The following is a 21,094-nucleotide window of genomic DNA, read 5'->3' as shown; positions in this document are numbered from 1 at the left end:
ATAGTGAGAAAGAGTGAAACGGTATTTCGATTGTTCTTCTCCGAATTCTTTTTCTCCGTGTTACGCCATGCAGCCAGAAGTATTAGATCATGTGACGGCGCGTGCAAATAATGGCACTAACAGTCAAACAAGCCTGCTTATCGGTTCTGGCATAATTATACCTGGCATCACCTTCGTGCTCCGATTAAATAGCAAAGTCTGGGAGAGGGAAATAGCCGTTATATTGCAGCACGGCAGCTGGAGTCCTGGTATGAGCCAAATCATGCAAATTACAAAGTGCCCCCAGCTCCTTTGGGTGACAGGAACATGACTGATATTCAGAGTCTCTTTACCCGTCAAGAGCAGCTGACTCAGCAGAGTCACACACGGGAGAGGTGTCTTCTCCAGCCGGTGAGGCTGTTGGGTCAAGACTGGGAACTGTCTGGAAGGTCTGCTTTAGCTAGCCACAAAATTAGTAGTCTGTGTCCGGGGCTAGTTGAGTGATGCTTAGTTGGTTGGGTGGCCAGCTGGGGCTAGCTTTGTGGTGGCACTTGGATGTCCGAGTCCAAAAGCCCTGGGCAGCCCAGATATCAGCGTCTTCTCCGCCTCTGCCTTGGGGCCGTGGGTTGCACTGCGGCCAGGATGCAGTACTGGGATGCGGGACTCATCGCTCCTCCTCACCTGACATCCCAGAGCTTCCAACACTGCTTTCTTTGGGGGTGCATCCTGCCATCCACAATGTTTTCCCTCGTATCGGGATGGGCCTTAGGCTCTTCTGGACACAGATAATGACCAGTAACAAAGCCAAACAATTGCAGTGTAGTGTTTCCTGTTGTCCCAGTGATACACTGCATTTATTATAGCCACATCTAATCGAAGGCACTGCAAAGCATCACAGTCCCACCATGTGGAACATGCTTCCTGGGAAAGCTGTGCTACCCAGAGGGGCTGCATCCTCCCCCACTCTTCCAGGAAAACCGGCGCCAGTTGTGTTTCATTTAATGCTGAAAACCTTGTCCTGGGTTTTGTAGGTCACGTACTTTTCTATAAGGCAAACAAGCAGGAGATGCGGTGTGGTATTAGCAACTTCCAGCACAGCTCCTCTTGGATGCCTTGAGGTCATCCCTGCGGTGGTACATCATGTCTGGTTCTTCCAGCCCTGGCCATGACCTGCGCCCCACCTGTGCCTTTGCTGAGGACGTGTGTTTTAGCCTGGCCTTCATCTTTTTGTGTATCGAGCTCTAGAGAGCTCTTCCATGGGTTTGCTTGAGTCATTCCTCCCTTTGTGCAGAATCCTTCTCATTCCCCGGGCTGTGGGGTGGTTTCTATCAGGAGGTAAATTGGCGTAGGTCAGAGCATCAGACAGGCTTGTGAGGTTCAGTAGATGGCATGCAAAAGGCAAAGCGTGATTCATTTGAGACCAGCTGGGGCCAGGTTTGGGTCCCTGCACCCTCATCTTCTACATTTTATTCCTTGTGTGCTCCCCACGGTTGCTGCTGAGAGACAATTGGGTACGTCGGTCTGGCCAAGGGAAAGCAGTGACCGTCTATGTACAGAAATTTCATCAAAGACTGAAAAACATTAATGCTAGTGCCGCTCGGAATTGGTTTCCAAACTTCTTGCATTAAGCAGGATTTCACTGGGGGCCAGTTGTGCTAAGCATCCCTCTGACTTTTCAACAGAGACGCGAAGGGCAATGCCAAATCTCCTTTTCTTCGACACAAATTGGTGTGAATGGAGCAGACTTGCAGAATTGAGAGATGGAAGATACCTGTTAGGTCATCTTGTCTACCCCTCTGCCAGCAAAGTGCTTTTCCTAAAGTATCTTCCTAAGAATATTGATGAGTCTAGTTATAAAACAATTCGAGTAGGGCCATGCTGCTTTCCTGGGGGAAGGCTGTCCCCGAGTCTAATGAGTTTTGCTCTTGGGTAACTTTCCTTGTCTCAGGGCTTTTTCTGTCACTTTTATTGATGAGTTTTTGCTTTAGTGCTATGATACTTTTTCTGATTTTTACTGATTTGCACATCTGAGGGCCACTAGGGACCACTGGCCTTCCAGCTTGGCCCCTTCCTGACATTGTTGAACCGATTTCTGCACATTTCTTAGGTTTTGTGTCTGCAGCTAAAGCAAAACATCTCTTGAATTCCCTGAATAACGGTTGGGAAAAGGCTTCAGTGCATGAGCTCAGAGCAGCTCTGACTCATCCTGGTACCCAGCCTTTGGCTCCTGCGGGGACCAGCATGTCCTGCCAGCAAGGCGTTCCTGCGCAGGTGGGCACTCTGCATCGCGCTGCCGGGAAATTGCTCTTTCAGCCAGACCTTCCGTTTTTCTCCAGCGTATGAGCACAGGGATTAAATGGGTACCTGATCTCCACAAATGGTCGATGCCTTCATGCTACCTTGTGTTGAGGTCTGCCTGCAGTGGTTGAGGAAGGGGGCTTGCAGGGCATTTAGAATCATGGAATCGCCTAGGTTGGAAGGGACCTTTAAGATTGTTGAATCCAACCATCAACCTCACACTGCCAAGTCCACCACTACCCCATGTCCCTCAGCACCGCGTCTGCCCGGCTTTTAAATACCTCTAGGGATGGCGACACCACCACTGCCCTGGGCAGCCTGTTCCAATGCTTGATAACCCTTTCTCTGAAGAAATTGTTCCTAATATCCATCCTAAACCTCCCCTGGCGCAACTTGAGGCCGTTTCCTCTTGTCCCATCGCCTGTTCCTTGGGAGAAGAGACCAACCCCCCCTGGCTACACCCTCCTTTCAGGGAGCTGTAGAGAGCGAGAAGGTCTCGCCTCAGCCTCCTTTTCTCCAGGCTGAACACCCCCAGCTCCCTCAGCCGCTCCTCACAGGACTTGTGCTCCAGACCCCTCACCAGCTCCATTGCCCTTCTCTGGACGCGCTCCAGAACCTCCTCCATTCCTGCTAAAATGCCTGACTAAGCTATGTGGAAGTAAGATCAGTGTCAGGGTATGTTCAGACCTACGTGCTCAAGCGTCGGCTCCCCAGCCAGCCATGCATGTCAGCATTAGAGATGACGTGAGGCACGGAGCGGAGCCCAAGTGCAGAAGTAGAGTGAGGTCCAACGCCAAAGTCCAAACTGCCGTGCCAATGGACCGCAGAGGCTCCGGCCGTAAGTACATATTGCTGGCAGGACAACAGCAGTGAGAAAAACAATCCCCAAGCAGTAAATACGGGCAAAGCTCTCGATATAATGGAAAAATACAGATGCATCTGTATTAGAGACTAAGACCTCTCTACAAGAGCTATTTCTAACCCCCACATTTCCTGTTAGCGTGGCTTTCCTAGAAATGGATACCGCGTCCTCGTTAAAGGACTCAACTGGGGCCTCTGGCTGTACTGCCTTTCCCTCACCTGCTTGGATGCCCATTTATTCCTGGAACTACAGCATCCGGAAAATAGCACTTTACAGAGCTCTTGCTAAATTCTGTGGTTGAAAAGCCACGCAAAACGAGCTATGGAAGTAAGTGTATGGAGATACTCGCTGCTTTCAGTGTAATATTTAATAAATGGGGTCATTTGGGATCCAGCTTTGCAGAATGATCTTCTGCGTGTTACTTGTTATATAAAAAGCCAGATAGCAGACATGATTTCTTAGGGTAGAGCGGAGCTGGTGGATACATTTCTAACACGGCTCTTCTTTAAATACTTGTAAGATCTCCGTTTTGCAAATTTTCCTATTCTGGCAAAACATTTGGATTTTTTTTTTTTTTTTAATGTTAATAGGGTTAAAGTATTTCAAATCTTACAATTTCTTTTGAACTCTTCTGTTTCTTTCAACTGCAGTTTTCTCTAAATGAAAACTGCAGACTTCCCAGAACGCTCTGTTTTTGAAAAATTATCTGCCATTTCAAAGCATTTTCAACCGCTTTGCCCTTTTCCCATTGACCTTTGAGCCACATGGCTGATTCCAGCCAAGCTGGAGAAGAGGAGTAGAAGTCATGGAGATGACTTCCAAGTTCGTGAGAAGAGGTCCCAGCTGGAGGATGGACACCGGGGAGCCCGGAAGGAGCGGTGGGAGGAAGGGAGCGAGCACGGCGGTGACTGCTGCCGGGAGCCTGGCGCAGCGGTGGGCTTCAGAAATACGTGGATTTACCTGGGTTGCATCGCTTTGCCACCGCGTTTCCCTTCTTTGATGCACGTTGAAATAGAGGGCAAGTTTTTCTGGACAAAACCATCAATTTCAGTGCACCTTTACAGCGCCCAGTTTCACACACTTGCAGTTTCCGATGACTACTACAATAAATAAGTCGCACGGGCCGCTGGCCTGATCCGTTCCCCTGTGGCAGGGATTTTCCTACTTGGTCTTCTGTTTTTCTTTTTACTGCCGGTAGTTCAAAAAGATGCTTCCCGAGAATTCCTGTAATCACCGAAGATGTCGGATCTGTCCTTGTCAGTATTTCTTTCTGAATGCTTCTCTCTGTTGTGCTGGTAACACTCGGCTGTACGCGACTTCCCTTACATTTTGGCAGACACAGGGAATTTCAGCAGCAATAAATTTAAATGGATAGAATTAAGAAGGAAGACAGCTTTTTGGAACAGAGAGCAAGGCTTTTTTTGGTGGTTTTATTTTTTTGTTTTGGTTTTTTTTTTTTCCTAGATATATCGTGTATGAACTCTCACCTGGGACTGCTTTTATATAGAAAAAAATATCATGTGCCTAAAAGTCTATAGACTGCACCTGGAATTGAAAGTAGATTTCTGCTCTAGTCATATTTCTCAGTTGTCTGTCCCTGAAAGGAGCTCTCAAGATCAAACATTGGCTTGTCATATTTTTATTTCCTTGGCCTTTTGTTTGCGATTAACACCGTACTTAGCATTTTGTTTACAGTAAACACTTGCGATATGTATGAAATAGCCATTTCTCGCTTTTTTCTGACAACTAGAAAGACATCGGTTGTGGGTGCCGCTAGCATAGATCTCCTTTTTTAGGGTGGCGCTGATTTGTGCCAGCTGAACTGGTGGCCGGAGTGCTCCCCGCTGCGCCCCACGCCCGGGGGCCTGCGGCACGCCGCCTTTTGTTTCCCCACCTTCCTCCAGACGATCCTTCTTACCGGGGAAACTGGACCCGTCCCCGTGCACCAGGCAAGAAAAATGCCGTGGGCAGCCTTCTAATCCCCCCGCAAAGCTGGAGGCAGCACCTACTATATCAAATAGCTGCTGCTCCTGCCACGGCTCCCTCCGGGCGCTGGCCTCGTCCAGTTTATGATGACGCCAACCGTGGGTCTCCTCTCGCTCCCTGGGGAGCCCCTTCCCCGCTCCAGCAGATCTTACCAGGAGGAATATTTTCCAGATGTGCAGCCTGAGCTGCCCCCCCCCGCTCTGCTCCTAGCTGTGCCCAGTTGCCTTGAGTGTGGTTTTCACGTAAGATGCTTTTAAGCAAAAGTATTGCAGTCTTGTAGGACCAAAGGAAATATTTTCATCGGCTCTGAAAAGAGTTAATGGCTGAAGGAGATCCAAAAAAACCCTTGGGAGGAATTGCTGTCCATAAGGACTTGGAAGCACTCAGAGACTGGCTTTTCTTCCCGGACAGAAACTCCACTCATCTGGCTCCTAAATCCGATGAGAAAGCAGAAGCCTCTTGTCTGCACTGCAGTGATTCGGTGCGTCTCCTGAGTTTTGTCCTTGCTCTTCATTCTGTGCACTACTGGATCTTCATGATGTGAACCAGTGTAAATGCACTGACATCATCTGAGCATTGCCGACGTACACCGGCGTCCTTTCATCTACAGCAAGAGTCTGACAGTGGTCCCTAGCTGTGTGCAGTAGGTAAATGCTGCCTGGAGAGACCCAGGTGGTCTCTTGAGATCAAGGGACCAACTGCACTTTTAAATCTGCTGTAGCGCTCCTGTTTTCATCTCATGCTTGTCATGGTAGGACTCAGGTATGGCCCGGAGGTGCAGCACGATGATTGCTGTCACCTACGTGTGAAGTCCTTATTTTTCCTGGACTGTAGGGTACTATCTGCTGTCCCTGGGGTGGGGGGTTAAGGAGATGGACTAGGATGAGATGTTGGTTCCTGCCCCGGTGTTTCTCTCTTTGCCTACTAAGTTCCCCTTATGGTTCCCTTACAAAGGGAAGGAGAACATCACCCACTGTGTGTCTTACCAGGTGCCTTTCAATCCTAAGCCATTGAGGGCTGGGCGTACCTATTCCTTTCTGTTTAGGGGTCAAATGCAACACAGGATGATGTTCCAGTTTTGACTGGGAAATCTGACCAGTTTGACCCTTCCAGCAGAGGACTGTAGCGTGCCAGCGGTGACACTGGAAGTTCATGGACAAAAGAGAGTGAAGATGACAACCCTGTTTCAGTGGTGCCCAGTGACAGGAAAAGAGGCAACGGGCACAAACTTGACCATAGGAAGTTCCACCTAAACATGAGAAGGAACTTCTTTACCCTGAGGGTGGCAGAGCCCTGGCACAGGCTGCCCAGAGAGGTGGTGGAGTCCCCGTCTCTGGAGACATTCCAAACCCACCTGGAGGCGTTCCTGTGCCACCTGCTCTGGGTGACCCTGCTCTGGCAGGGGGTGGGACTGGGTGATCTCCAGAGGTCCTTCCAACCCTATGATTCTATGGGATAGCAAATAGAGGACTGGTTTTATGAGCTTGTCATTGTTGCCTTGAGTGCCAAAAGGGTGGGCTGAGGACTGTTGAGCTCCTTGCCTCTCAAGGAAGCATTTTGCTTTGTTTGGTCTTGTTTTCATCCCGAGTGATCTTTAGTCGCATTATTGCATTATCAATTAAGCATTATTCTAAAAATTGTAGTTCTCTTATTTCCTCGTCTGAGGATAACGAACCTCTAACGCGAGGAGAAGAAAATGCTTGTTTGGTTTTTTGCTATTAATCCACGTAAAAATTACCCTCTGAAGAAGAGCAGAATGTGTGCCGGCATGCGAGGGGAGGGGGAGCGGGGCTGTGATGTGATGCAATACCCAGGAGCTCCGCTTCGGCTCTGCCGGCTGCATCTGCAAACAGCAGCCGCGCAAACAACAGGCCAGCTCTCTTTGTGATATGTGAAGTGCAATTATGGGGTGAAATATGAAGCTGGTACCTTAATATCTTAACGATACTGAATTTATTTTCAAAGTTAAGCTGTGCAGAATGAATCATTTATCAGTGGGCCATATGGAAAGGCACTTATCTAAGCCCCCTTCTTAGTCCCAGGTGTGCTTCTCTGGCAAGAACAAATCACACACAGCATTTGGAAGAGAACTTAAATTCCAGATGCGCAATTTTAAAAGATGCATTTGCAAAAATAAAATAAGGCCAAATTCTGCAATATGTTATTTTTCTGCAGCTTCGGTGAAGTTAATGAGGTTCCATGGGGGTAACTGACACGAAATACAACTCAAGGGATCCCCTTTTTTACTGTGTTACTCCATTTTCATGCCAGCATTGATTTCTGAGGAGCTAGTCTGTCACGGGGAAGAGAACTCAACCCAAAGTGTCTACTGTCTCAGTTCTTTCTTTATGTCCTGTTTATAAATATGTCCAGCGAGACAGCAGTGAGAAGGGAGTGTTTATATTGATATCGTTGCTGATGGGTGCAAGGGTGAAAGCAATAGTCCACCTTTCAGCTGACTTCAGGCCTGCAGCTTCTGGAGGTCCCTGACGTGAGGAAGATGGAGTTACTTTCAAGGGGCTGCGATATCCAGCGTTGGCAGCAAAGCAAGTACCAAGTCAAGGCGTCCGGTTTGTCTTCAGCTCTTCCTTGTCTTGTTATCCAGGAAATTAGAAAGTTGGGTGAAGCTGTTGAGCGTTTTCCGAGTGCGGTCCCTGAGCAGCCTCGGGAAGGACCAGAGAAGAGCCTGGTTCGATATCGCAGCTGAGGGCTTGCAGGGTGGACTCGGGCTGCGGGGGGAATATTGACTTGCAGATGCTGAGCAGAGCTCCCAGATGGACTGCATGGTGACTGCTGTCAGTCAGAGCCGGGGCTAAATCCCGGATCTCGACAGCTGAAGGAATCAAGGCCAGTAAACGGGGAGGAGGCAGTGGCTAGGTCTGCGGGTGATTTGGTGCAATAGAAGCACATCGCTAGATAAAAACAGTCGATGTTCAGGCCCCTAAACCTCCAATAAATCTATTTGGGGGTTAACGTTGGCGTTCCTCTGGCTTCCTTCAAGCCAAGCGTGTGGCTTGAAGCTGCCTGCAGCACCAAAGGTTGGCCTGGTCTCTCATGGCTTGCAACAGGCTGGAGCGCGTTTGGTGCACGTCTGCAATGGGGCTTCCAGCTTCGTAGCCCGTGAAAGCCCCATGGCAGCACTCGTAACTGAGCTCGTGTGCAGTAAGCGGGAACGGTTGAAAGATTTGGTTCCAAGCTGTACTGCCGCTCTGAAGTGAAGCGCCGTGGTTGCTACGTCAGTACAGCAGGGCCAGGCGGTGTGGTCTGGTAGAGGAATTTCTAGAGTGGAAATCAACAGATGCAGCTTTTTCCTCTCGTTTGGCTGCTGAATTGCGGTGTAACTTCAGGGCAGGTAAATAATTCAAAGCCTTTTTAACCTCCCTCTCACAAAGCGTTTGCTCTCGCTGTTGCGCTCGGAGAACGGTGGTTACACGGAGGCAGGTACAGAGATTTGAAACGCTTCTGATTTATTCAGTGCCCTTTTGCAAGACTAGATAGAAGAAACTGAAGCAGTAACTCTTACCTCTGTTGACTGAGTTCTAACAAAAAATATCTAAAGCAGCACATATTAGGATAAAATAATTTCTGATCAAGGCTTGCGACAGTGCTCAGAAGTGGCACTGTGAGGAGGTCTCCTTTATGTAGGTGTCCGACTTGCTGGGTCATTACTGGGTCATCACCAGTTCTGATGCTGGTGACTTCGTGGAGTGGCATAAACCAAAGTGAGAGGACACCGGAGGAGGAGGATGGTGTCACGGATTGACAGACCGCTACCTGGGGCCTGCAGCTCTAAATGGGATATACTCCTTGTTTCCTGCCCTGGGGACTCAAACCTGCCTTGGTCACCATCAGAAACCATACACGCAGCCAGACTGCACTTCGCTGTTTGGTTTACCTTTGTCCCTGGGCCAGTCTGATCACCGCTGAACAGTGCAGGTGGCTGTAGTTCAAAAGGCACGAGGAAGTTCCTGCAGAAAGGCTGAGGAGCAGCTTGCATCTCGAGATGCTCTGAAACATCTGCCAGCTGGTTCAGATGATGGGGTCCCCTCAAGGAGCCAAATACTGAGCTAAGTGATTCGGAGGAGCCTGATGGGCTACGTATCCTAATAACACCAAAATATAATGGGAATCGAACGTCCGACTGCCTTCAAGTCATTTGGAAATCCCAGTCGTGCTATATTTATGTGAGAGCGCACCATGCTTGCAGAGGCACCTAGCAGGCTCTCCATGAGTTCCCTCCCATCCAGAGGTGTCTAGCACTATTCATACAGGATTATACGCAGAAGCATGAGCTTTGCTCTTGGCAGAGCTTATTTATTTTGGCACTGTGCAAAACTGAGTTTGGTTTAGACTCCAGCTGTTTTATCTGTGTGAAGATGCGTGGTGATACGGACTGGGAGGGCAGGGGCTGGCTTGGAGGGCTCTGCTGCGAGAGGTGGACGTGGCCAACGTGTGGTAGAGGTGATGCTGTCAGGCCTGGTGGGGATCTCCTTCACAGCGATGGGATGGCGTCAGCATCAGTAGAAGTATGGTTTAAGGAGACTTAGCTGGGTTATAGTTAGATAACCTCTACCAAAGCAGCAGAGGTGGAATGGAGATCCCCCTGTGACCCCCTCGGCACAAGGGCTACTCGCCTTCGTGGCCACGTCTCAGTATCCAGATGGTCCTGGTTGCTGTTGGTCTTTCACTTGCATTTTAAGTTTCCTTTCCCCAATTCGGAAAAAAATTCCTTTCCTGAGCCAGCTTAAAAATCCTCCACTTTTTCTCTTTGTTTGGCTTTTTTGTTTCTTACACATAGTGTAGCCTGGAGACCGTGAGTGACTGATTCCCAAAGAAAAATATCTCTGTTGCCCAGGCCCATAATTTATAGAATGGCTTTTCTGACCAGTTGTGTTTTCCATTTAATATATTTTCTGTTTTTCAAATCTCCCCCTTCAAAGCGGAAATGCAGCGTTCCTCGGAGCTGGGATGGGGGAACGCTGCTGAGAGCTCAATTTAAAGGTCAGGGGCCTGGGGGACGGGGCGTTCCTTTGCTTTCTGCCCTGAAATGGGCTGAAGACAAAGGTGAAGAAAGAAAGGGGAGGTAAACGCCATAAGATCATAAACAGCACTGCGCGTGCAATCGCGGGGCTGCGTCTCACGCCGTACATCACCACGGTGGGCTCGTTAATGTTCGCTCGAAACGTTTCTGAGCCGCCATTTCCCAAAAATCATCTGTTCTCGTGTACAAAAACAAATGAAGTCAGCTTTGCCGTTTCCCTGCAGTGCTTTCCCCTGGAAGAAGCCAGCAGTGGGGCAGGTGGCCAGCTGACATCCCATGGCAAGGGTTCTCGGGGCACACGCGGCTATATATTATGTGAATCACGGGCGGCTGTGGGTCGGGTGCCGCGCCGTGTCGTGCCGCTCGACGCCAGCCGGGGCTGGTGTGGAAGGAACGGTCGTAGGAGGGTTGTGGAGCCCCGTGCGACAGCCTGTCACCCTCGCTCACAGCCGTGGCTTTTCTCTCTGTGCCCGAGGAAAGCGCGTATGGCTGAAAAGCAAACTAAAACTGCTCTAAAACTTGCCATCTTGGGTGTCGTTAATGCCTAAGTCAAGATACTGGAGAGTAGATTTTCTAATAAATTCGGATGCCACTAACGTAGGGTGTAAAACTCAGGGAATCCTCTTCATTTTGATGGCCTGCTTTTTAATTTATACCTTTTTTACATGCATTGCCGTACTAAGGCATTGCTCGATTTTAGGCTAATTAAAACTAAGGCCATCTGGCCCTGTTAGGATGTCTGCATGGGCTTGGATCCACGTTGCGGGAGAGGGCACTTCCCACCAGACTTGGCTGTTCTCTGCGGCAAAGTACCTTCCTCCTTGAAAAGCTTTTCACGTGAGCGAGAGTCACCAAGCCCCAAGGACAGCAGCCGCCGGAGACCTGACGGCAGAAGCATGGCCAAGGCATGCCTTGAGAGGAGGTTCTCCACCTCCTGGCTCTTGCTTCTCAGCCTGTTCCTGCTTCTTTATCCAGCGATGGTGGAACGGCCAAGTTAAGAGCTATAGCCAGGGCTCCGCTTCATTTTAGTGTCCCCTAAAAGCCTAAGCAAGGCTCAGCTCTGACCCTGAGACTTAGGTGCTGGCTGGGAGATGGGAATTTGGGCTGGGAAACCATCTTTCCAGCAAAGGTTTCCCAAAGCACCCCGCCACTCGGCCAGAATTCCCCGTTAGTACAGGGGCTGATAGTCCAGTTCCTCACTGAATGCTTCCCATCAATAGTCCTCATACGGAGTTGGTAAATAGAACTGATGAGGAAATTATTTTTTTTTTCCTGCGTGAAAAACGTAGAAGGAAGTAGGGTTTTTTTCAGTCGTTATTTTGTAAAGCTAAACGTTGCATTGTAATTAAGTTAACATTTTCAGATTAAAAAATTACATTTAAATATTTAAGATGGAGTTGTACGTGCCGCCTGGGAGGCACTCTTCAATATGATGCTCTTTTTCTTTTAAGGACATCTGCTGTCTCTTGAATTAGCCTAGCTAATGGCGCATTGTGCTAGAACACAGTTTTCTAGGTGCTTTATAAAAAGTTTTGCGTTATGGTTCATAGTCTGCCCTGCTGAAATTCAGCCTCATTCAGTCCCACCCTATGCAATATTGCAGCTGCAGATGATCTATTCACATTTGTAGACACCAAAAAAAGCAAAAATGTGGCCTCAGACAGCAACGCGGGGAAGTCTGGGGCATTAAATCTAAACCAGAAGCTGGGAGATGCAAGCTGTATTCATGCAATTAAGTTTTAAATATCCAAAATATGCATGCTGCATAGTACAGAATTTATTTTCCTGTAACTGCGTATATATTAATTTATATTCCTGGAAAAAACCCAAACCTAAGCCAGAAGGAAAAAAAAAACAAACCTAACAAAGGTTGATAGACAAATCAACCTATAGACTATGTGTATAGTTGAAAACTGATTTTACTGCTTCAAATATTCTTACCAAAATGCTCTCAGACTGAAAGATTTTATTCATATTATTTTATCTTTTATCAGTAGAAAAACGTCAAAAAGAAGTGGCTATAGTCACAGAGGTTTTTCCTGACTTCAGGCGTTTTTAGATCATCTCCGTAGAGTAGGGACAAATATAAAGATGAAAAAGTGAAAAAAGTAATAAAAGAAAAAAGTGGGGAAAATGTTTTTTGCATGGGATATAGACTGGAGGGCTTGAACTGAGTCTCTAAGGAGCAGGGTGTTTAGTTACATCGAAGGCGGAACAGTTACACATTTATAATAATTTTACAGCGACACGATGTGTTTGAAGAGTCCTCCCAATGAACGACGGTATTTTGTTCTCGTTAGAGCCTCGCGCTGCGTGTCTCCCGTTACACTGGAATGAGGGACGAGCCTTGTGACGAGGGTCCTAATGAGCCTTCTGTCCCGACTCAGCCTTGCTGGTCCCAGCTGGTCCCTTGGTGGTCCCGGCTCCGGGCTGCCGGCAGCCACCCTACCCCTCGCTAACTCCCGTGAGGTCACTGCAATGGAAATCACGCTGGAAATTGATATAAAACACAGACCCCGAGCCCCGAAGCGACGAGAAAATTGCTGTTAGCTGCATTAGGACCAAGAATGCATCATGGTGTGTCTCTGAATGTGGTCGGTGGCTATCGGGCTGTCTGCTGGTTGGGGGGGGGGGGGGGGGTCACCTCTCCCTGCTGGAACAGAAAAATGGCTTTGGTGAAAAGCAAGGAGCCGTTGCCTGCCTATTCCCCGGAGCTACCTGCTCCTGCAGAGCTTTGCGTGATCAGGATTTCCTCTCTCGCTTCGAGCCTTTTAACTGCCACTTGGTACGTTTCTCAACGTACATGGTTGTCTTCCAGTCCATCGGCTTGGTACGCGGCAGGAGGGCATCCTTGTGACCACCATCGACTGGAAGGCGTTTTCTGCACAATGCTGGAGAAGCTACTTAGTTTTCCATACTTCTTTTACTCTATTCGTTTGGAACGTAGTTTTATCGTGACAAATACAATCTCTTCCTTTTCTTTCTCTGATTACGCTGCCATTCCATTCCCCGTGTCCCGCAGGAGCATCACCACCCTGTGGCTTCCCCCCTTTAAGTTTCTTCTGGAAAGGCACTTACACCCTGTTAATGTGCTCTCAGTATCTCCGTTTGTTCTCCGCAACACACCAGCAGCTGAATGGGATGTATGGGTTTGGGGTTTTTTTATCCTTCCCCTTCTTTCATTTTTCTCTGTCTCCTTTCGTTTTTTTCTTAAAGAGAGGAAAAATAATTCTGGTATTGACTTAATTGAAAAAGGAAACTGAAGCCTATTGATTTAGTAGGAGTCAGAAGCCCAGATGAAGCTAACTCCCTGCGCCTTCTCTTCTGCCGTGAAGTTGTCACTAATACTGTGCTATATTCTTTTTAAATTTAATTTATGAAATATCATTGAAATTTGGAAGGGCTTGCAGTGACTGGAACTCAGCAAGAAGTAGAACTTTATGGCCCCTAACAAGAACAAACAGGACCAGAAAATCCTTCATGTTCTCCCAGCTAACCATAGAAACAGCCATTTTTTTTTTTCTTTTAAATAATCTTAAGGAAAAGTTAGCGAAACATAAATTAGAACGACTGCCGCTGATTTATTTTTCTGAATAAAAAGGACATTCAGTAGCAGGTCATTTGTTTTTGTTTTCTTTCAGAGAGTAAATGGAAACATATTCTTACCTCACTTTTCTCACAAGTACAGTAGATTTCCTAAGCTTGTGTCAAGGTTTTATTGCCAGGAAAAAGTGGTTGAATATTCAGCATTTGTAATGAGGGCATCATCAGACATGGAATACAGCTGTCAAGGCTGGTACATTCATTTTCTAGGCGTAGGGCTGATTTGGTTGATGATCTTTGAGTCTCGCTTGGCCGCACCGTTAATTCTGCACCATTTTGCACCTCTAACCTCCCTTTGCAGGTAGTTTTGGAGAAGGCGTATTTCTGAATAAGAAAGTGCCAAGACTTGATGAACGTGTGAAGAAACCGTGTCGGTTTAGGAGAGAACAGGGAGTTTTGTTTAAATCCAAGCGCTGAACGAGATCCGCTGGACCAGACGGGACTGCGGGTCTGCTGAGCTTGGTTTTCTGGTCTGTGGCAGTATCAGCTCTTTCAAAGGAAATACATGTCAGAAGGTTTTTCTGAGTACTACCAGAAGCACTGAACATTCATCCCTCTGACAAATTACGAAGTCAGTATGATCAAGTGGGTTACAAATAGGACTGGAAACTCCTGAGTTCTCATTCTGGCTCCGTCCTCGACTTTCTTCTGTGACCCTAAGCAAATCATTTGAACTTCTCTGAGCCAGATTCATTGCTCCTGTAATTCCATTTGATATACTAAATGAGGAAGTGTATGGCCCTATATATCTTAATTTTCCTATCTGTAAATGTGAGTGAATGCTTTTGGTGTGTAATTATTACCCACGGGTTCTGAGATGTTTCAAATCTTTACAGCACTTTGATGTTAGCGAGCCTATTTGTTGATACATGGGGTATCTACACGGTAAGAAGTTTTTAAAAAGTTTTAAGCTTTTATCCAAGAGTGGGTGGAAAAACATTGTATGTATATTATATATGTTTAATCTTGTTTTCGGCTTTCTTTTAAGTGTAAGAATTTGCCTATCGTTTTTTGTCCAACAATTGCCTGTGTTCTGCTGAAAGACCTAACAACTTCTAAAACTTTGTCTGCCTTGTTAAAAAAAGAAACACAAAAGGTTGGCCTCAGTGGTGAAAAGCCCTTAAGAAAGTTGGTTTGACTGCAATACCCTGGTTATCTACACAGCTGTGATCGACGGGTGGGGACGGTGATAAGGGTAATGTCCGTGATGCGCTCGGAACCTGCTAAGCAAGACTTATTGCAAGCTCGTTTTAATTATTCTCAGCTCTCTTTTCCAGTGGGGAGATAGTCGGTGTTGATTTGTAGCTAGAAACATCTTGCTATCATCTGTGTGCTGGTTTGGAGGCACGTATTTAGCTGGGTGTACCTGTACCGGTAGGTCAGCTCTGGATGGCAGTTGGGTGGTGGGTGCTGTTGGGGTGCCCGGCGGAGGCTGCTCAGGCCCTTCGGGGCTGTTGGTGCTCCCGTGGCCTTGGGAAACTGAAGCTAGGGGTTGTCAGAGCACGTGCTGGCAGTTGTGCTCACATATGAAACCTGTCTTGCTGGGACTACGTGTATCCCATCCAGGCAATTTCCTTATGGGAACAGGCAACACACGTGGTGTATTGAGTTATCGTGACTTACATTCATGTATGTGGAAGGAAGAGCCATTGGAAACCCCACTTCTGAAAAGACATTGTTACTAAAAAAGGCCAGTAAACATTTACAGTGAATGTTCTCGGCAGCATGGTGGAGATGTGACTACTTAAAGCTTGTGGCATTAAAGCTCGCTGCTGGAGGTCTGGAGAGCGTGGTCTGGATGCTCTTCTGGTGGTGATGGCTGGTGCAGTGAGAGGTGACTTGGTGGGGTGCGTAAGGAGATAGACACAGTCTCACGAGACTTTGGTTCTCGCTCAGGCTTCGCAATTAATACGTTGCATGAGAAGTCACTTTTCCTTTTTTTTTATCTCTAGCGTTCGCCTGGGGCGGGAAGTATCTCAGTGTGCAGTTGCGTGGTGCTTACTACAGCGAGCCTTGGATCTCAATTAAACAATCTAGACAAAGAAATAATAACCCACGATTATGCAGTTGACTGTAGCGTTGCTGCAGTGACGGAGGCCATTCCTAAGCAATGCTTGTGTTGTAAAACAGGCTTACGAGGGTCTTGTTTTGGTCTTGGAGCACGTAGTCACGTTGCTATGAGATGCAAAAGCCATAGTACTGCCTATCCCGCGCTGAAAATCAGAAGTGGAAAAGAGACCTATTAGGTCATTTGTTTTGTTGGCTCTTGACAGAATTATTCCCGATGCCGTGCTCTCACCGGAGCCTGGTCCTGTCTAGTTTTGAATAATTCAAGCCCTGGTGCCTCTGCTACCTTTTACTTGGAAAAACCATTTCAGTGTCCAATAGACCTCCTGGGTAGGAAACTCAGCCGCAGTTGAGTCCAATGACTGCTGTGCACGATGCCTTGAACCATCTGAACCACTTCCCACCTCTGTCTTGGGTGCAACTGAAATGACTCGAGCTCGCTAAACCCAGCTCTTTAGTCGCTGTTTTGGCCCAGCTCCTTTGTTGTTTAATCTTTTCTTGTGAATTTTTCCCCCTAGGTCCAGAGATTCCCCCATAGCTGTCAGGAGTGATCTGGCAAAAAAATACAGAGGGGGACTGGTCTTCATTTACACCAAGCCCTTTTTTATACTTGACTGACTGTGTGGAGGGTCCTTAAAAATGAGCGTATCGTGCTGTTTCTCTAATATCAGTTTATAAAGGGAGCATTTTCTCAAAGTAAACACTATTTCATTAAAATTACAGCTTAAATCCCCACTTGCTGGATTCATGCGTTTATCAACAAATCTCTCTCTTTTTTTTTTCCCCTAATGTGCACATTCCCATTCTTCATTGCTGTAAGTTTTAAAGAGAAGAAGGAAAAAAAAAATAATAAAAGGGTCTTGAAAGCTCAGAGCCCATTAAAACAAATCATCATAAAAATGTTGGGTTTTACTCTTTTTTCCTTTCCTGTATTTCATCAGTCAGAAGCTCTTTGCAGTCTGGCTCAGCAGCTCTGGAAGCCGGCAGCAATTCCTGGTTTTGCCGTGATGGGACATCAGCCCCCTGAGCACGTCCCTGCAGCTCTGTCCCCTCCAGCTGGTGCCACCGTGGGGGTTTCCCATGGTCATTGGGAGATGAGACATGGCCAGTGTATTTCTCACATAGCCCTGTGGTGTACACATGGAGGACTGCACAAGTGAAGTGTTAATGAGCTCAAGCAGTAACCCAAAAAATTAATGAGGAGCAAGTTGCTGGTAGACATGGGTTATAATAAACCACGTGTGTTTATAGAATCATAAAATCTTCTGGGTTGGAAGGGACCTTTCAGATCATCGAGTCCAACCATCAACCTCACACTGCCAAGTCCACCACTACCCCATGTCCCTCAGCGCCACGTCTGCCCGGCTTTTAAATAACCTCCAGGGATGACGGCTCCACCACTGCCCTGGGCAGCCTGTTCCAGTGCTTGATAACCTTTTCTCTGTTTGGTAGAAAGTTCGTCTTTGTCTCTGTGTAGGGCCTTGAGAAGAGCATGAAACTTCCATCCCAAGCACCGCTTTAATCTAGGGAACTCCTGCTCTGGTTTCTGCTTGGTGTATTCCTACGTAGTCACCTCTGGACTTTGCTTATGGAGTCGTGGCACAGCAAATCCTTCAGAAGTCCAGCAGTGGAGCCATGCTGGGCTGGATGAGTGTCTTGGCCTCTGTGTATGCGTGGTTTTTTTTCTCCCTGGTAAAGCCGTGTATGCGCTGAAGAGGGCATGTGGCCTCAGCAGCGCGGAACCACACCAAAACCTTCCCGGCTGCTCCATCAGGGCAGGGGCTAAGTGCTTGTTAGCGGTGTGTCTTCCGCAGGAGAGAGCACTATGGTACCTGATATTTCATAAGTAGTGTGAGAGTTTCCTAATAAGGGTGGCTTTTATAAAGCTTTTACAATACCATTTGTGATTTAGGTGTAATACAGAGAGGTGTAATTAGGCAGAAAGCAGGGCATGGTTTTTAAATGCGACGCTGGAGCAGAGATTGGGTCTCCTTTGCCTCTCCGAAGGCTCTCTAGCAACACTTGAAAATGATTTAATTTCCCAGGTATTCATTTTCCTTCTCAGCCTGGCTTCATGCTGGACCTTCTGACTGACGTTCCAGTGTGGTGACATTCCTACTGGACATTGTCCTGTGCTGGTCCAGCACACCGCCTCGAGGCATCCCCGTGACAGTCGGTCAATGCTGTGTGAAGTGTTAGCCCAGACCCTCCCGCCACACGGGCTTGTGAAGAACAATATTGACTGCAAAAAATGTTGACCTTTAGGATGGTCGCTTACAGCTAAATTGTATGAGAGTCCCCGCATCCCATCAGAGCCCTAAAGCAAAGCAGCAAGGTCTGTGTAGACAAGTCAGTCCTGCAGGGTCATGTTATATTTCCATCTTGAATATTCTGAATCCCTTTCTCATGAATAATAGTAGTGAGCCCTAAAATTATTCAATGAAGTGTTTCTGCTATCAAGTTATTTTAAAAAAGTAGCCTAATTGTAGATTGCCCAGTAGAATCTGAAGAACCACCTCCATGCAAAAGGGCTTTCGAAGGACCTTTGGAGCAATGAATCCCCAATTAAAGTTTCTAGAGCCAAGTTCTGATTTCCACCAAAGGAAGGGAAGCTGCAGCTGTGATTTCAGCAGGACATGGCTGTTGCCTGCACCCCAGGTCTCACGTCGGCACTTTGCCCTCTGACCCTGAAAAAAATAAGTCACCTGCTAGCCTGCGAGAGTTAAAATAGGGAGATGTGGAGGCTGGTCAGCACGCTAAAGCCTCAGAGCACCCTCCGGCTGGTGGGAGCGGAGGGGAAGACCCGCGGGAGCGCGCTTGGGGCGTGCTGGTGGAGGTGGGCAGGCAGATGGCTGAACCCTGCACCCTAATGTGCACGGGAGTACATGGAAAACGACGGCTCGGTGATTTGAGTTCAAAACTATGTGGACTTGGAAGCAATGTAATTTTCTTTCATGCATCTTTTATCTGAGAGTTGGCACGTTGCGTTGCGCATAGAAATTAAGAAGATGACTCGGGGCTCTCTTCTGTCGTCACTTACACGGTGTGTAACTCAATATTTTGTTTATTTATGGGAGAAAATTCTTTTCTGCAGCTCCGCAAAGATTGTGCGAGAGCAAAGGAAGCATGAGGAAGGAGAGGGCCAGCCCTCTCCGCCCCAAAGTGAGAGCGCTGAAAAAATAAAACCTGGCACCCAGGCTGCGGCTGACTGAAAGCATCTTTCATTTGTGCATTAAAGCCAACGAATCCCTGGCCTCCTCTCTCCCAGCCTACCCTCGGCATCAGCCAGCGCGCCAGAAAAGTATGGGCCGTAGGAAAATAAACTATGTGTGTAGGAATAACTCTGATCTATCAGAAGCCAATAGCAATTAAAATGTCTCGCTCGTATCTGATGATCGCAACACGTCTCTCCCTCTTGGCTTTAAATGATCCCCTTGGAAAAAAAAAAATAAAAAAAGGGAGAAGTCTAAGCGTTTGAGTTGGGTACAAGAGATAAAACCCATTGGTTTTACACTCCATTTGGACAGCCGAAATGCAGCCAGTAATAGTCCCGGGCTCCGTGACTGCAGTATTTTCGTGATGTTTGGATTATCTTGCTGTAACGTGTCCTTTCCCTCCTGCAGCCAAGAGCGTCTCTCGCTGTCAGGTACATTCCTTTCACGAGGAAGAGTTCTGCACTGAACGTTTTAGGGCACAGAAGTGTAGTTAAGGATGCCAAATTATTCCAGGTGGTTAGATTATATTTCTAGGCACAAAGCTGGGCTGGTTAATGGTCTCTGAGTGTCACTTTGCCAGACTAGTAATGACAGAGGCACTCTGCAATTCCTGCCGCCTTTATGTCATTGCTTATAATGTTGTTTGAGGATTCGGATATAACCTTAGGGAATAAAGTGCTTTGGCATGGTAAAAAGGCTAATACGGACAAGTCACAAAATCTCAAGCTGAGAAAGGAACATTGACTCTACAAAGAAAGAAAAATATTTATTTAAGAAAGACGCTGCCTAGAATTTGCTTGTCTGAAAGAAGCTTTGGGAATTTGACGTGATGGGCTCAAAACCGTCACGAAAATCAGGACACGGGCAGAACAAGGACAAAGGAGGCCCTAATGCCGGTCCCAGTCTACCTGCCCGTGCTGCTGCCTTCGCTCACAGGGGACTGTCACAAACCATCAGAAAAACCTTGTCAGACCCGTTTTCAGTGTTTTACAAGAAACAAGCGTTCATTTCTAACTAGCCCAATCCTATAAACCTTGAGGGGAGGGGTAATTTTTTTTAATAAAATAACTAGATTAACCGGGTGTCAGGAGTCCCCTGACAGCCTGAGTGAAAACAGCAGCCAACAGTCATTTCGTGCCAACCGAAACTACCAAACTGCCTGTACGTTTTCACCCGTAAATCTGCGCGATGCTGGCTTGTCCCATGGCAGCGGCCATTCCTCCGTTGGAATATTCCTTGAATCATCTCACTTTTTCAGGTCATGAGTATGTGTTACTTCAGTGCTGGCGGCGTATTAGTCGTGATGGGGTTCTGGATACCCAAGTATCTTATTCCGTGGAAAAATTTGGCTTTTATTCTGTGCACCAGTTATTTTTCGTGACAGGCCTTAATACTAGGGAGGCTCAAAAACCCCCAACAGACAAACCTTACTGAATATTTTTGTCCCAACCTTAACCTGAACAAAGTTCAGCCATTGAGTTTTCTTAAGTATACTCCCACCACCACCTCCAATTTGGGGATCAACGGAAAAAAAATCAAATCTAGCTATTAGCAGGACAGTGCTGTGGCGAAATAAATGAAGATAGACACCAGCTGGTATTTCCTTGGTTTCTTGCCCTAAGATTCCCCCACCTTCCTTATTGTTGTCCTGATTCCTCCCCATATGGATGGAGATGAGTCAAAATCTCCAGGATGTTTGAAGAGTCAGCAGCGTAGCTGAAAGGACGTTGAGGTCACGTCTGCTTATAAACATCTGTTTTTCTTGATAGGTATCACAGTAATATTCTGACTGTCATCTCTAGCAGCAAAGGCAAGGTGGTGAATCCTGGATGTTGGGTTTATCCTTGCTGGGAGGTAGAAGCTCTCCATACCCTCTCTCTGGGGGAACCGTGGAAACAAATATTGGTGTTGGCAGATGTGGGCACAATGTTTTCATTATAGGCAAAAATTCAACTTTATTACAATAAGGGACGTGTGATTTTGGGGTTTCTTATTGAACGTTGTACCAGGGACGCGTAGCGCTGACTCTGAGTCTCTTTGCAA

Source organism: Rissa tridactyla, chromosome 11 (assembly GCF_028500815.1).
Source record: "Rissa tridactyla isolate bRisTri1 chromosome 11, bRisTri1.patW.cur.20221130, whole genome shotgun sequence".
Taxonomy (NCBI): Eukaryota; Metazoa; Chordata; class Aves; order Charadriiformes; family Laridae; genus Rissa; species Rissa tridactyla.
The sequence above is the reverse complement of the archived record's forward strand: the minus strand, read 5'-3'. Positions refer to the sequence as shown.